At 39.7% G+C, this 18,112-nt stretch overlaps 1 pseudogene; it reads right to left on the bottom strand.

The window, feature by feature from the left end:
* The window catches only part of LOC111823094, a 29,762-nt pseudogene extending 11,936 nt beyond the window's left edge, over window positions 1–17,826 (bottom strand).
* Between the last annotated feature and the right edge of the window lie 286 nt (window positions 17,827–18,112).

Below are 18,112 nucleotides of genomic sequence, written 5' to 3'. Positions count from 1 at the left end.
CATGGCTCCCTGCACACTAATATTTCCTCTGATACAGTATGATCAATGTTGTGGAAAAACATTTATTATATTTCTTCTAGCTACTTAAAGGCATTACTGAATTATGGGCATCGCAAAACGAATCCACTGTGCATTTTTTCTTTATGTGACGTTTTTACAATCTTCATTTTCTGCTTTGCAGCCACTGAGCTATAGAGATCCACACTTTGTCCCTCTTACAACCGCTACTGGGGCCACACTCTCCTTTCTGCTTTATCACATCTGGAATGCACTTCATATGATAAAATTCCTTGTCGTTCTGTGCCAGACTCTTATTTGAAAGGAAGAAGTTGTGAAAGGAATTAAACAATCAGTGTTGTTGATAACAGCTCTTAATCTCCTTCCTTCACAAGGGTTATGAAGTTTAGACCGGGGAAAGGACAAGGGGAGGAGATGGTGTTTTACGGAATCATTCCAGAAGAGCTGATGGACTCCAAATGGGTGTGGGTTTTGCGGTTTTGACATTTAACAATTTTATGAACATCTTTGCTTGTTATGCACCTTAATCCACAGGATCTGCAGCTGGGAGACAGTGTCCAGCTAACAGCCTGCTGCTCAGGCCCTGCCAGAGGATGAATCAATTAGCAAGAGAAGCAATGATGCAAATGCCCCGAGGTCACTCGGGATGCTGTTTGCCTTTTTGATAGAGAAAGCACGCCATAAATAACATCACACCTCAGGAAATCATTCCGGGAGGCCCAGATGCTGGCGGGGCTGCTGCCTGGGACGGAAGGAATCGTTTGCTCATTGTGTGTATTTCCCCCATCTCAGTCAATGGAGGATTTGTAGTAAAATCAAAGTATTTAAAAGGAGGACAGTATGTGGTAACGGAGGCATGTTTAGTAATTTTTTTAGTCCCAGAACCCATGATTTATGACCCAGAGTTACAGCCAACTTTATTACAAAAATGACTTCACCCATAATAACCTTATTCAGGGCTCTCTGGAGAATGATGTAGTACCCAACAGCATTATAATCTAGCAAATATTCACAATTCCCGCCTGAGTCTCATTTCTCCTGCCCCCACCCCAGGCCAGGCTTCCTCCTTCACCTGCTGGGAGGAGGGGGTCCCAGGCAAGGTGTTGTGCTCTTTCTATGGGGATTTGCCTGGATCAGGCATTCGAATAAGCCAGGACCGACAGCTGCCTCCTGGGTCTGTCACATCTTCTTCAACCTGTTCCCTGCAAACAATAAGCAGAGGACACCCATCTCCCTTCACTCCTCCCCTCTCAGAGCCTTCCGGCTTCCTACACTCTCACCCACTCTCGCTACCAGAGCTCAGATCCCTTCCACCTGAGAGGGGGGCCCTGAAGCTCCTCTGCCCCCCCCCCTTATAATTACCATGGTAACCCAGGGCTGCACTAAAACTGCCAGGCTTGGATGTCCAAGCAGGGTCCTCCGGGCAAACCAGGATCCAGGAATAAGCCCTCCATCTTATTAAACTCTGGTGTCAGTTCTCAGCAATTGTTTTAAATTTACACCCGCAGAGTGGTTTAGTGGGATTACGTGTCCATTTGCATTAGGACAGGTTTCTGTCATTAAACTGCCATACAATAAGCTTCCTTGGGACAAATTAATGCGCTCCAAATATCAGCAAGTGGAAGTTCACTTCACCGGGATGGCCAACAAGGGGGGCGGAGGAAGCGGCTGCTCGGAAACCTCAGCCCAGGAGAAATCTAAGTGCCGACGGAGGAAGGAGTCCCTGTCCTGTTTCTTCTCGGAGAGAAGTGGTTCTGATTTACAGCTGATCTGGGAGAGTTGGTGACATTCTCCCTTCTCACCAAAACCCCACAGTTCACCTCCTCCTCGTCCCGATTCCCAATATGCCTTTACCCCGGACCCTGGCTGCTGAGATTTGCCAACAGACCACTGGCCCCTTTTCTCTGTGACAGTATTTCTTTCCCCCCTTGTTTGTCCTTAAGGAAGTCGTGTGCATCCACGATGCTTGGGAACAACATGCACACAGCCTGGCACCTCGTGTAGCCAGAGTGAGTGCTCCCATCTCTAAAATGCCTAGACAATTGTCACGAACTGCCTGGGCCATCAGTCAGGGCCCGGTTGCTGGAACACGAGTCTTGATATGGAACCTTACTCTGCTCACCCAGAAGCAGAATCGGAACAGAGAACCGTTTTTAATACTTGTCCCCGCTCACAAGTATTACCAACACTTGCCCTTACAAATACATATACACGTCTAAGTAGAAATGTTTTAAAAATCAAAAGCAAGTAAATCAATGCCCAGACCTCCTTTGATGTAAAGGAGGTAAGACTGGCTGCTTATGTCCCGATCCGCATGAACTGTGATCTCATTTCTGTGTAGTCTTAAAAGGGGACAGTAATGTATGATTGAGACACTGCTATATTTAGGAATGACAAGATGAGCATTATTAATAGCTTAATTGACATTAAGGCAATTACCCCTACCCTTATTACAGTTTGTAGAATTGCACAGAAAATATTGGCTGAGGCCTTTTTTTCCCTAGAGCTACCCAAGGATACAGCATTTTATTTCATGCCAGATCCTGGCTTTGACATTAGATACTTAGCCATAGAATGATTCCAGTAAATCATTATAAATGCATTATAATAAAGATGTTATGAGCTATCAGATATTAACCCCCAACCCCTAAAGAGAGATAAATAGTCCAGTTGCATGATTCCCACTTTTGTTTCATAAGAAATAAGCTTTTGCAAAGAGCAACTGACTAATGAATTATAAAATGGTGTGTTGAGCTCAGATAATTAAACAATGCATTTTAGTGTCTAGTGCAGGATGAACACTAAATCATACACAAATAAAAAGGGAAAACCTAAGCCCCAAGACCAACTCCTAGTTTCAAATAACATTAAGGTTGGTCTACAGTCTAGAAATGCGTCAACTATTTTCTTATCTGATTAAAGGGTTTATCAGTATAAGATCAAGACACAAGCAGGTCAACTAAATCAACAATCAGAACAAGAATTCTGAAGGTGCTAATTTCAGATAAGCCCACAAGGTTATTTTAATGGAGATTTTACGTGGAGATTACCTTTCTTCCCAAAGTGGTTAATGGGGCAAAAGTCTAGAAGGATCTGGAAGTTTCCAAGTTTCCTTATACTTTTATAGTTTATCTCTGAACTCATAGTAAAACATATTAGTGTGTGGGGGGGGGGAGGGGAGTATAAAAACTCTAGTATTGATAGTGGTCTTGGCCTCCTAGTGCTGGAAAGAAAATGGAAGGTGGAGGTTAGGAGATTGGTTTGGGTTCTAACCACTGCCCTCAAGTGAAGCTACTATGCCTGGCAGAGCTCCATCTAGTGGTCAACCATGGATCACATGAAGTTTTCACCTCCAGTGGCCCCTTTGGTTTGCCATTGGCAGCTGTTTCCAAAATGCCCTGGATTTGCCGCAGTATTTGAAGCTGTGATTAAGCAAGTCCTAAATATGTGTTTTAGTCTTTCGGCCTCTCAAAGATGTGGTGACTGCCTCAAGGCAGTCTTCTGTTTCTTGGTCGAACAGCACACCACTAATGACCGTGTGGACAAAATTAGAGATGGCCTTGGATTTCGCGTGGGCAGTGACCATCTGTGCTGGTGAGCAGGACTGCCCTGGAGCACCTGGTACATCATGTTCTACTCAGCTAGTCTCTCCTGTGCTCCAGTCAAGCCAGACCACACAACCTGGTGCCCCTCCTCTACTTCCCCTGCCCCCTGAGTCGCCCACTGCCACTGACTTCATCTTCAAAGGCTCTTTATTCAAATGTAAGATGAGGATACTAATGATGCCTACCCATAGTGCTACAGTGTTATATGACCATTAAATGAGTTGGGTTATATAAAGATCTATCTATTACAGACTAAGCCCAAAATTAAATGTTATCTATTTTTATTTTAGTTATCATATATTTTCCCGCTCCTTTATCACACACACACACACACACACACACACACACACACACACACACACATCTTCACACACACACACACACACACACACATCTTTGCAGATCTCTAACCTATTCACCCAGATATGTCTTTTAGTGCCCAGCACCTTGCTTTGCCTCAGGTATACGCTATATACATGCTTGCTACCCTGAACAATGTTAATAGTAACCGCTACCAGCAACAGTTAACATTTTCTGATCACTTAGTATGAGCCAGGCACTATGTTAAGTATCATCACCTCATTTAATTCTTACAACAAGCCTGTGAGACACGCACTACTTTTATTCTCATTTTATGGGAAACTAAAGTTTAAAGACATTATATAACTTGCTCAAGGTCACACAAGCTCGTAAGTGGGCAGCCAAAATGCAAACACAGAAAGGTCTAGATTTGGAGTCTGAGCTCTTAATTGCCACTGCATTGAGCTGATTTTGTCAGCTTTCTCCTCTTTTAGACCAGGCTTCATCAAGGGGTCAGTCATGAGTACATACCTACTCTTAGATGGATGACCCTTAGGGTCTTGATCGTTGGCATTCCAAGAAGTCCAGAAGGATATGCTAACTGTAGTTTACAGCTGCCCAAAAGTCACTTGTCTGAAAACTCCCAGGTCATTACATAAAACCATCCAAAAAGACTTTACAATTGCACACCCCATAAAGTTAATTTCACTTTGAGAGAATGTGTCTGAGGGAGGTGATAACACTTGGTTATGTATTCAGGTTGGTGGCCACAATAGATGGAGCTGTCCTGTCATCCCTGACACCCTGACTTACTGGCAGCCTCGCTCCATCACACTGTCACGGGCATGGGATCGCCTCCCAATCTTGGCTCAGAACAGTTATGCTTCCTAATGGCTCAAGCCTCACAAACCCCACACCTCCCTTCATTAAAGAAGTAAATTAAGAGGACTATTTCAACCTTAGGGATGAATTATCTTAGTAATTTAAGATTGACATTTTATTGGATAAAAGGTCATACAAGGGTTTATTAAAAATGCTGCCTTGCCCTAGCCAGTTTGGCTCAGTGAATGGAGCATTGGCCTGCAGACTAAAGGGTGCCAGGTTCAATTCCAGTCAAGGGCGCATGCCAGGGTTGCAGGCTCTATCCCCCACCCCCCACCAGTAGGATGTGCAGGAGGCAGCCAATCAATGATTCTCTCTCATCATTGATGTTTCTATCTCTCTATCTCTCTTCCTTCCTCTCTGAAATGAATAAAAAATATATTTTTAAAAATGCTGCCTTCATGTACAAGGATCTGTATAAAAGGTTGCTTGACGTAGAGAGGGGTTTGTGTAGCCAGAGAGATCTACCTGTGAAATATGGATCAGAGGGGCTAGGAGTGAGGCCTGATGCTGAAGAACACGGGGTGGCTCTCTGCTCTGCACTTGTCCCTCAGGCACAGCAGCCAGACATGTGGGGTCTTCCCTGGTCTTCGTTTCAACCTGCTGACCCTTAGTGCTGTGGTGCACACTACGGTGTCACCAAGAGTCAGGCACCCTCTCCCCTCAGACATATGGAGGCTGCAGAGCTCGACTCCCTGGCAGGTGGATAGCCCATGTGATTTGTCTGTTGCTGTGAATAGAGGCACTGTGTGTCACCTCCAGACCAAAGCATCTGATTGTCAGTGGGAGACCCCCACCCCTCCTTCACCCCCAATTCTCTCCTTCTCTGCAGAAGTGAGCTTGGAAGCATGTGTTGAGATGACTGAGGATCTGATAACCTGGATTCCTGAATAACTTGGTAGAGCTGAGTCTCCCACAGGCTCATGTTGGACATGTGGCATCAGACCCCCATGATTGGTAGATAGGGGAGAATTGAAGGAAAGCAATAGGAACAGAGATGTTAGGGAATTACATCTATAATCACAAGGACTTGGGTCATCAGCTAGCATTAGACCATCAGTTACGATGGTCAAACCCCTATAGTCATTTATAGAAAGAGAGGTGGAGGGAGTGAAGATTGGTAAATTAGCATAGTTTCTTTTCAGATTGATTTGACAGAATTTGTTAAAATTGAAACTCTAGAAAAATTTTTATGCATATATTTTAAAAGATTTGAACAAAATGTTAATGTATCATGAGTTCTAAAGGAAAAAAAAATTTCCAATAACCTAAATATCCATTCATAGAAGAGACAATAGATAAAATATAAAAGTGTGTTAACCATGAACTACTGTATAACAATGAAAAGAAATTATTAAAATAACAGGAAGAAATAGGTGGGAGATTTAGAACATAAAACCCAACTGTCTAAAAAGCCTTAAGAGTAAAAATAGAAGTGCCTCATTTTGCAGATGAGAAGGCATGGGGGCCTGAAGTTCAATACATTTTTTAAAAACAGGCTGTTGTTTAAGACTTCCAACCTGGCCTTTGTCCATGATGTCATCTGATACCCCAGGTTACCTATTATAGTTTTCAGTCTATGCCAGGAAATAGAAAACTGTCCCTTCTGCTCTCCCCTGTATGCTAGCAAAGAAGGAAACGGAGAAGGAGAAGGAAAGTAGAAGGAATATGTTGCCCTTGCTCTGGAGATTATAGTCCAGATGAAAAGCAGAATCAAAATTGGGAAACATAAAAGCTCCCTAAGTAACACAGTTCTCAGAATTCCCACATTCACAGCTTAGGGGTTTCCTGAATCTCTCTGATTTGCCATTTTCCTATTAGCAAAACAAGGGGTTTGACTAGAAGTAATTAAATCGACCCCTCAAGTTCAAAATGTGATCCTTACAATGAACCTACCTTTTAGCTCTAGAATCTAAGCTGTCTGAATTTCACTGTTGAAATCTGTGCCCATAAAATAATTTTTCATCCATTTTCCCCAAACCTTTTGTCTTTACCCTAAAATTTCTGCTGGTTGTCAAACCTAGGAACATATTGGATGTTTCTTTTCCAAGATAATGTTTAATTCTCAACACTCCTATAAACTTGTGAGAAGAATCTTCTGCATGAACTTTCAAGATAGGCACTAAATAAAAAATCTCAGCACTAAATGGCAATCCGGGCATCGTTTTTAAAGATTGGGAGCCCAATGTCAGAGAAACGGCCTTGGCTCCATCTTTCCGGGAGCCTGGGGTGGGAGTGAAAGTCCCCCCAGCTGGTGCTGACCTCCCCGCATGGTCTGGTGGGCCGAATGGGAGTGGGAGTCAGGAACTCCACGTGAAGTTCTAATTGAGTGACTGACGTGGGCTGTGACATTGGAGGAGGCTGTTTCACCTCTAGGCTTCTCTTGCAAGGGAAGAAGAAGTTGTAAAGAGAAAAAGTTCTCTGAAAAGTACATCATGCTCTAGAGGCCAAATGTCGCAGTCATTAAAGAGCAAAGGGAAATTCAGCTTCTTACTCGGCCACAGTTGTATCATTCCAGGTGTCCCCACCTACACTGCCAGTGGCAGGATTTCAAAGCGTCACAGCCCAGCCACAAGAAATACAGTGGCTTTCATGCAAATGGCTCAAATTCACTTTAAAGTAATGCACTTTTTGTAATTATTAATGGTCTATTCTTGTGATCGCTCATGAGTGAAGGGCATTTCCCTCTCCCACATCTTTAATGGAAATAATTAATGAGGTGTTAGAAATTAACAACAATTAACAGTGCATAGGAACAAGGGCAGGAGGTCAGAGACTCCAAAGAAATACAATGTTTCGCTTCTCTGGTGGGATCTTGCCATTTCAAGGGAGACACTAGGAGCATTTTTCTTGTTAAATATCTTGCTATTTCACTGATTTTTCAAAGCGGGGGAAATACTGACAATGGTTCTAGTAGTCTTACATCTTAACAGCACAGATTTCCCTGATGGACTATGAGAATCCCTAGCCCTGGAATGCCTCTCTCAGGCACAAATACAACTGTTTCTCCAGAATATGGACACAAACACCATCATAAATTTTTAAGATAAAGCATGTTAATGGAAGGGCATAAACTACCTGGCACCTTTCTCCATCTTACTAGTTTTGCTGAACAAGCATAATAGTATAACATTCGATTTTTAGCTTAGTACTAATAAGCATTGCCTGATGTATAGAGCATAAGTATGATTTAGCAATAGCATGATCATTTTAGATTGTATTGGATTCTAGGGGATTTCTGGAAATAACTCACTTTGAGTAATATATAAACACATCAATTATATAAATTATATGTGAGCATATGTTTAACTATAGGACTTTTATAAGTATTGTTGCTATTTATAGGTAAGTTAATAAATAAACTGTCTTTATTTTATCTTCCTGCTAGATAAGTACCAATAAATATTACTACTCGGTGTTGGGTCTCCCAGCTTCACTCTATGCATTTTTCCCTTTTTCTAAAACTTAACCATAAGTCCTTGAGCCAAAGTCTCACTTATATTCCAATGGTGAAGATAAACTCAGAGAGAATGAGTCAAGCTCAAACATCAAGTTTTTATCATCTCACAAAGGATATCTTACTAGAGAACAGGCATGAGATATATATATTCTGCTTCCACCCACAAATTACAATTATAATTACATTACCTGTAATTATAAACATAATTAATTATATTCCTGCAGTGCTTTAGAGCTAACAAAGTACATTCACATACATTAATTATTTAACCTCATCAGCACCCTGTGAGGCAGGCAAGCAGAAAACCTGCAGAACACCACCAAGGGCTTCTCACTGAGCCCAGATCTGTTTCCTCCAGGTGGCTTCTTTGTCTCTTACAATCATCTCCTTAAACCCAGTTTCTAGAGGCAATTATGTTTCTGGCTCCTGGTCAAGTGACTTTCAAACCAGCACAATTGGTTTGAGAGAAGGAGTGGGCCAGAATGTGTGGGATAGGGTACCACTCACAATAACCTAATGGCTCTGGTTTGGCCCAGGTATGCAGGGTCAGCCGGTGCACCTTGAGCCTCAGTCCATGTTTTCATGAATAAGAGTCATTCACAGAATGACAGACCAACAGCTAGAAGAGCAAACATCTGCTGAGCATCTGGGATGTGAACATTACTGGAAATGCCAAGAGAGTTCAAGCTTTGCAGGAGCTTATAGTCAATGAGAAGGGACCGTCATCATGACACCATGCAGTTCAGCCCTTGGGTTTCGTAGGTTAGAAACTCAAATGTATATTCTTCTGCCTGCCTTTCAAGGTGTCACCCCACACCCACCTCTCAGAATCCAGCCAGACATCTCTCTAGGCTTATTTCCCATTGTGCCTTCTTATCCCATCCACTCACCCTCCCACAACTAAGACACTTTCAGCTCTTGGTTCTGGGCTCCTAATTGCAAGGCCCTCAACCCTGCCCATATTTCAAGTCCCAGCCCAAGACCTACCTCCTCCGGAGATTTTGGCCCTTCTATTGAGAACTTACAATTACCTTGCAGAAGAAATTTGTACTGAAATAACTATAATAGAAGTTGTAAGGTATTCAGGGCCCTAAAACAGCACTACTTAAAATGTGGACCTCGAATCAGCAGGGTCAGTAGTAGATGGAAACTTGTTATAAATGTGAATTCTTGGGCCCCATCCTAGACCTTCTGAATTAGGATCTCCTGGGGTGGGCCCGGGAATCAGTGTTTTAACAAGCCTTCCAGGTGAATCTGATGTCTGCTAAAGTTTGAGAACTCTAGGGACTTTTTGTACAATATCAGAAGAGGGAGTATTATACTTCCAGGGGGTGGCCCTTTAAGACTGATAGGATTTTCTGCCATCCAAGATTTTTGTCCTCTGGCATCCAATAGATTGCTTTCCCTAATTTATTTATTCTGAATTCTCACTGCATTTATCATACTCTGTAAAGTATTTATGCTAGGCGGGTAATAACTCCCAAAGATATGTCCATGTACTAATTTCTAGAATTAATTAATTAACCTGTGCAGTTACCTTATTTGCAAAAGGGGTCTTTGCAGATGTGATTATTCTGGATTGTCTGGGTGGATCTTGAATGGAGCCATATGTATCCCTCTAAAAGAGAGGCAGAGAGAACATTGAAACAGATGCAGAGGAGAAGGTGACATGAAGATGAAGGCAGAGATTGGAGTGATGTGGTCACAAGCCAAGGAATGTTCACAGCCACCAGAAGCTGAAAGAGGCAATGAATAGACTCTCCACTTCAGCCTTCAGAGGGAGTGTGGCCAAGCTGACACCTTAATTTTGGACTTTTGACCTCAAAAACTGTGAGAGAATACATTTCTGTTGCTTAAAAAATATGATTCGGACACCTATAGAGGAATAGCAGGCATTCCAAAGGTTAAAACAATGGAAACAGAGACCTAATTTAGGTGTGGTCTGGGAGCAGCAAGGACTTCCATATGGCCAGTACCTAGGATGGCTGGAGAGTTGTCAGCAGTCATTTTAATAATAATAGTAACAACAACAAATTAATAATAACAAATGTTTATCAAGCCCTAATTACATGCCCTGAAGATTTCTAGATGCTTTACTTACAAAAATTCTCTTATTCTATTCTCACAACCACCCTATTGAGGAAAAAGTGTTATTAGATGATCCCCATTTAAACATGAGTAAGTGAGGCTTGGAGAAAGTAACTAAACTGCCAATGAGGATATAGGTTGATCTTTGAACTTGGCAGCACCAAGATCACAGCCAGAATTTGGGGCATTTTGGGAGCTGCACAGGGATGTTTGACACACAAACAGATCGTTGGCAAAGAGACTGGTCTGTTGTCCATAATCCAGGAGAGAGAGGGAGAGAGAAAAGATTAGAATTGGAACAACAGGAATGAAAAGGAAGGGCAGATTTCAGATAGTGCCGGGTCCAAAGAGCAGGGCTTGACAATGGATGAGATATAAGGGGCAAAGGAGAGACTGAGTCCAACACTTCTGGAAGAAAACTGGAGTCATAAACCAAAGGAGAGAACAACTATAATAAAAACAACACATCACCCTCTTCTTTATATTGGACTTTATCAAATACTTACGTAGCAGATATTGTTCTAAGAGCTTTACATTTAATGTTTACAAAAATCTTAAGAGATACTTTACTGTTCCCATTTTGCAGATGAGAAAACTTATTCTACTCTCACTGTTGAAATAGCATTGGCATCAGTGATTGGAACATTTGTTCCTCAAAATAATTCAAATAGATTTCTCCCAAACTTGGAAGCAAACAGAAGGTAGCCAAATAAAGCAGCAGGTTAATTAATCCAGAATCACCTGGGGCGCTTTAAAAATGCTCCAATGTTGGGGCTCCGTGCCCAGAGATCAGGATTCAGCTGGTCCGGGTGAGGCCAGTGCAGCGTTTGTTGTTGTTAAGGCTCCCCCAGGGGTTTCATGTGCAGGCAGCACTTGAGACTACTGAATTAACCGGTTGACAAGCACTTACTGTTTACCTACCAGCTGGCAGGTGCTGTGCTCCGTGCAGTGATAGATTCTAAGTGTGAACAAGATGCAACACCAGTCCTCAGAGTTGATATCTTCCAGGATCTGCATTAGACTACGTAAGAAGATAGGAACAATATTGGGGAGCAGAGGTGGTGAATTCAGTACATGACCCAGAATTAATCCTTGGAGTCTGCTAGGAGAATCAGGGAGAACTCAAGAAGGACAGTGTTTATACTAAATAAGCAGATAAGGAAACCATCAGAGATTGCTGTGTAAAGTTATCGTCCCCTTTGGAGGTCAACTGGCATAGACCAATTTGTCATCTTCTGCCTCCTTCTCTGCAAGAGGAGCTCTAAATGGTTTACATAGCCAGGCTCGGGTCAGGCCCTGGCGCCTACAGGCGGGGTGGTGGGGCACGTCTTTTTCTTGGCCAATGGGAAAAGAAGGAAAACATTTCAGCAGGGCTAAATCCCAAAGTCTCTGTTTGAACTTCCATGGACCAGGCGAGTTAGTGGTATTTATAGCTTAAAAGAATTTCCATCTGCAAGTTTATCTTCTTGTCAAAAATCAGCCATCCTCTCCCCAAAACAACCAAAGATAATAAATCAAGGCTTAAGTAAGAAGCAAAGACTTATCTCCACAAATAGAAATCCCTATAGTTGCTCACATACTATTTTTTGTAGTATCACACATCATAAGAGGTTAAATGATTAGCGGTTGGGGTGAGATTCCCTTTCATTGGACACACAGAATACTTGGAAATGAGACCACATGTTGTCTAAGTTAAGAGAGGAAAAGCTAGCCTAACATTTCCATGTGAATTCCGGGCCTCATCAAAGCTTTACCTCTCCCAAATGGGCTACACTGGTGCCCTTGTTATTCTTAACCAATTCGGCCAACTGATGACTATCCTCTCCAATCTGATTACTATCTGATACTTTCTCTTTCACAGAAACAAAGGTGTCAAAACAAGCAAGTCTCGTTTCTGAAAACTAAATGGATGTACAGTTCTGTCATGGTCATGGAGGAGATGTCAGCAGAGTTTGCTGGCAGCCAACTGGTGCAATAAGCTACTACTATTTTGTTAAAATGTAAAAAAGGCATTATTTGATGCACATTGATCCCCAAAATCTTTTTCCAAGAAGACTGTGATTTTTGTCCTCACCTGAACTCAATGATGCACCCACACCATTGCCCTTCTACCCTAACACCTAAATTGCTGCCACTCCCCACCCACATTGCATCACCTGAGTTGAAGGTACCATTTCCCCCAATGTTCAAGGTCAGCCTCATTCTTAGGTAGAATAGAAGGTGCTCATGGATGTAGAAGGTCTTTTACTACTAAATATGTCTCCTGATCAAATTGCCACATTGTCTAAAATGTTTTCTTTTCTAGAGAATTTCTGAATAATCTTTGGCAATTTTTTCTTTTGGGAAAGCGTAAAGAGGATTAATTGCTTCCTCAGAATATAATTTAAAATGCATATAATCTTGCTCTGGCCAGTGTTGCTCAGTTGATTGAGAGTCTTCCCATGCACCAAGAGGTCACCAGTTCAATTCCTGGTCAGGGCACATGCCCACGTTTGCAGGCCCAATCCTTGGTAGGCCGCATGCAGGATGCAGCCGATCGATGTTTCTCTCTCTCTCTCTCTCTCTCTCTCTCTCCCTAAAATCAATTTTTTTAAAACATTTACAAATGCATATAATCTTTGGAATTTTGGTTCAACATTTTAAGCCACTTTCTACTACTTATTCCTTATGATGCAGTATTATATAATAGTAATAACACACAGACAAACACAGTGTAGAATTGAAAACCCACAATTCATGCTCATGGAAATTATTTATTCTCAAACATGATCCCATGTGAGCAGATTGAGCCTTAAACTCCAAGTATTAAAAGTAGTTGTCTTTCTTAGGAGTGCTATTGGAGTTGTCTGTGGTGTAGAGCAGGATGAGAAGTCAGGAACAGGGAAATGAGCTGTCATCAGAAAAAGTTTCTTCCAGAGGAAGCCAGTATTCACTAAAATTTCTTTCTTTCACAAAGGGAAGTGCACATTGCTTGGATCCTCCAAAGTTCAAAGGGAAATCTATAAGACTCTTTTCCCCTGACAAAGTTTTCTCCCACCCCACCCCCTTTTCTTGAGAAATTTAAAAGCTATAAAAAAGTTAAACTCTTACATTCATACTTCCCAGAATTAACTGTTAACATCTGGTCATATTTTTCCTCCTTTGTTTTTATATATTTCAGATCCCAAACATTGTCCCCTCAACCAATCCACTCTCCTACACCAAAGGAAACTACCTTCACAGATTAGGTGTGGACCCTTCCAGTTTAATAAAAATATACATTTTATATTTTTTATGTTTACTTATGCATACCATAGTAATATAAAGTATTACTTTCTATATGTATTTTGTAATTTAAATAAATGATATCATTCTTTATAGTTTCTGCAACTTGACTTTTTTCCTATTTAACATTAAGTTTTTGGTGTGATTTATCCATATTGAGCTATTTAAACCCTTTTCATTGTGTATATATTACATTTCCAATCCACTATTAATGGATTGGAAATGTAATATATACATTTGTATATTACCAGTTTCTCACTATTTTCTACAATGCTGCAGCAAACATTCTTATACGTGTCCCTTTGTACACACATCCAAGGGTTTTTTAGGAAATATATTCAGCAGTGGAATTTATGGGCCTATGGTATGCACAATTTCTATTCTACTTAGGTGCTACCAGAAGGCTGAAAATGAGCGTTGTGATTTACATTCCCACCAATGGAAGGTGATGGGAATATTTCCCTCATATGCTTACCAATACATGATATTATTGGACACAATTTTTATCCAATTGAATGGTTAAAAAATAATGGCTAAATATTGATTTTATTTCTCATTTCCATGTATTAATAAATTTAATCATCTTTTCACAAGTTTATTAGCATTTTTCATATCCTTTCTTCTTTTTCTATTATATCAGTGATTTTCAACTAGTGGGGTTGAGGCACACTGGTGTGCCACAAGAATTTTTATAATATGCATTGCCTGACTATTTAGTCAGGGGCACTGAACTCTTTCCCCTTAGATTTTCAAATAAAAAATGACAACAGCCAACACAACAATAGCTATCCGGTGTGAATGAATCAAAATTATATTTTTTTTGTCAGATTGGTAAAAAAATATATATTTTTGGTGTGCCAAATAATTTTAGTAATTAGTTTATATATGCCATAAGATGAAAGAGGTTAAAAATTGCTGGTTTTAGATCATCTGTATTTTTATTACCAATTCATAAGGATTGTACATGTACCCTGGATGGTAGATCTTTTGCATATTATACATTGCAAATAAATCTTCTCCTCTTGAGTTGGTGATATATCCAGATGGTAGGAACCTAAAGAGTTACAAGAGTAAACAGAGAAAAGTGTCTCTTTCATACCTATTCTCCTCTCCCCCATTCAATGTTCTTGGCAATGTTCTAGTGTACCATCCCAAAGACTTCTATGCCAGTGCAAAAAAATAGCCTATATGTTACAATACAATTATTTTTTATAAATTCATAAGATAGCATACTATACATTCTTTCTGCTTCTTGCTTTTTCACTTAAAGATGTCTTAAAAGTCATTCTATCTCAGTTTGTAATTCTTTTCTCTCTAGTTTATTTATTTCATTTTACTTATTTATCTTTGGTTGCAGTCTTCTTTTGGATTTATAGACCAGAGCTTATTTAAGCAGTTTCCTACCAGTTGACATTTAGGTTGCTTCCAATTTTTTACTATTAAAAATTGTGTTTTAGTCATTACTCTTGTGCATATATTATTTCATACATGTGCAAGTACCAAAAGTGCAAATACTAGTTAAAGCTAAGTGCCTTTTTATTTTATTTTAATAGATATTACCAAATTATCCTTTGCAGAGGCTGTACCAATTTACATTCCCACCAGCAATGTATGTGTCACTTGTCTTTTTAAAGTTTAACATAATAACAACAACAAATAATAACAGATAACATTTACTACAGGTCAGGCATAGTTCTAAATCCATTACTTGTATTTTTAAGAAATGATTATGAAAAATGTGAATAAAAGAAAAGAATATAATGGACTCTCACATGCCCTTCACCCAGCTTCAATAACTAAGAACATATGGCAAATCTTCTTTCATCTGTATACCCACCCCCATTCTCGTCACACACCTGCTGAATTATTTTAAAGCAAATGTCAGGCACTGTACCATTTTATTCATAAATATTTCAGTAGTGTCTCTAAGAGGCAGGAATTTTTAAAGTAACCACAGTGTCATTATCATGCCATAAACATTAACAATAATTTTTATGATCACTTAATAACCAGTCAGTATACAAATTTCCCCAACTGATCCACAAACATCTTTTTATAGTTAATTTATTTGAGTCAAAATCCAAACAAGGTCCACACATTTCATTTGGTTGCTCTCTCTCTTAAATCTCAGCCCCTAACAGCTCTCCTCCCTCTTGTTTTCTCACCATCTATTTATTTGAAAAAATTTGTCAAGGTGGGCAACAGATACAAACTTCCAGTTAATATAAGTAAGTCATAGAGATGTAATGTACAATATGGTGACTATAGTTAACTAGTGGCCAGGTGCACGAATTTGTGCACATTGAAATGAAATTAATTAGAAACAAATATTTTAATATCACTATTTGCCCTTCCTCTATAATAGAAGTGTCAACCAAATTCAGGATCAACAATGACAGATCGAAACACATGCATGCAATTGGCACCAGCAAAAGCTTTATATGTATCACGTATGCACGAGTCAACTTAGCCTTTTATAGATATAGAATAAATTTGCTTAATTAGACCTGCTTTCTGATTTAGCTAAACTTTTTCCAGCCCAGTGAAGCACCCCAACTTCTCTTTCAGGTAATTGTCAGCAACACAGCAGTAAATATCAACATAAAGAAGATTATTATTGTAGATCATGCAGGGGGAACAAAGGGTAAAATATTTAATTGCAGCAGTGTTTGACTATATTCTGCGCAGTGAGAAAAACTGAAGTCATTTTCAAGGTCTACCATTTCTTACTTCTTTTCAGTTGTGTCAAGTTTCTAAGCTTTCTAAATCTCCATTTTCTGGCTAATGAAAAGAAAATAGGATTCCACCAAGTCTCCTATCTATCTACTCCAGGACTTCTGTGAGAATCAAATGAGATGAGGCATGGGAAAATGCTTCACAGACATTTGGTTAAAGTGTGAAATGTTTGCACCTGGCTATGAAGAAACTGCAAGGAGGCTAGTTGTCACTAGGGAGAGGAAGCCGGGCATTACTATGTGACGTCATTACCCAGACACTTAGCATATTAGCCTTTTATATAGGGTGTCCCAAAATTCACGCAAGATTTGAATTTTGCGTGAGCATTAACAACAACAACAACAAAAAAATAAAAGCCTAATTTTACTTGGTTTATTGAATCAGATTCTAATATCTGTTGCCCTTTGATTTCAATCCCTTCAATTTGATAAGTATTACCAACTACCAATTATGGCCCAGGAGTAGGGACAATGAAGACCAATGAAGACCACGGCTTTGCGTATGTGCCAGCAAAGCTGTGGAGGCCATTTACCTGATGTACTATTCCATAAATAACCCTATACTGTATACTTTATGAATCAATAAAAAATTTACAATTTTTAATTATAAACCTGTGTTTTCTATCAAAATTACTTCTTGCGTGAATTTTGGGACACCCTATATATAGCTAATACTGCATTGCATATTTAAAAATTCCTAAGAGAACAGATAATAAAAGTTCTCATCCCAAGAAAAAAATATTTGTAACAACATGTGTTGATGGAAGTTAACTAGACTTATTGTGGTGCTCATTTTGCAATATGTGCATATATTGAATCATATGTTGTACACCTGAAACTAATATAATGTTATATGTCAATTATATCTCAATAAAAAGAAAAGTGTAATTTGTTGCTTAAATTGTATTTTTACTTTGTTTGTAATGAGTTGTTTGCTTGTTTGTTGCAATACAAAAGAGTTAAATTTTGCTATACTCAAATTTAAGTACCTTTTTCTCTATCGTGAGTGTTTTTCATATCTTGTTAAATAAAGCCTTCCCCACTCCAAGGGTATATTTTTTCCCCACATGGGTTTAGAGTTATGTGATTTACAGTTTAGGCCTTTAATCCATCTGGAATTTATACTTGTGTACCATATAAAGTAGGAGTCTCATTTTATTTTTTTCCCATGGGGGTTCAGTCATTCTCTATCCTTTCTTCCTTGATTTGCAATGTTATCTCTGACACAAACTAAATTTTAGCATATGTATGGCTCCATTTACAGGCTCTCCTGTTTGATTGACCTATTTAACTGAGATCCTACACTGTTTTAATGACTGTAGCTTTCTAATATATCAGGTCATTCTTAGGACAAATTTGTTTTCAAACTTTTTAACATGCAATAAAATCAGGCTAATCAAAGCCTTCATGTGTTCAAATAATGATGGACTTTGGTTTAGGAAGATAATGACACTTACAGGGTGCTGAAGTCCATGTTGTGCTAATAGATAACATTTAAAAGCTAGATTTACTTTGTTTGGGAAAGTTTCATGCAGTTGTACTATAATACGGTACTTTCACAATGTCTTCTCAGACCTCAAAGGATTTACCCTTTCCTCCCCTTCTGCTCCTTCACTCCCATCCATGTTTGTGGGCAGGAAGAGTTCATGAATCCAGAAGGTAGGTGAGGGCAAACATGCAAATCTTTGATTTACAGATTAGAATAAGAGGCCCCAGAAGTGGAAGAAGGTCAAGCCACAAGTCACTGGACTCTTGTTATT

The sequence above is a fragment of the Myotis lucifugus genome, unplaced genomic scaffold (genome assembly GCF_000147115.1).
Source record: "Myotis lucifugus unplaced genomic scaffold, Myoluc2.0 scaffold_5, whole genome shotgun sequence".
Taxonomy (NCBI): Eukaryota; Metazoa; Chordata; class Mammalia; order Chiroptera; family Vespertilionidae; genus Myotis; species Myotis lucifugus.
The sequence above is the reverse complement of the archived record's forward strand: the minus strand, read 5'-3'. Positions and strand labels throughout refer to the sequence as shown.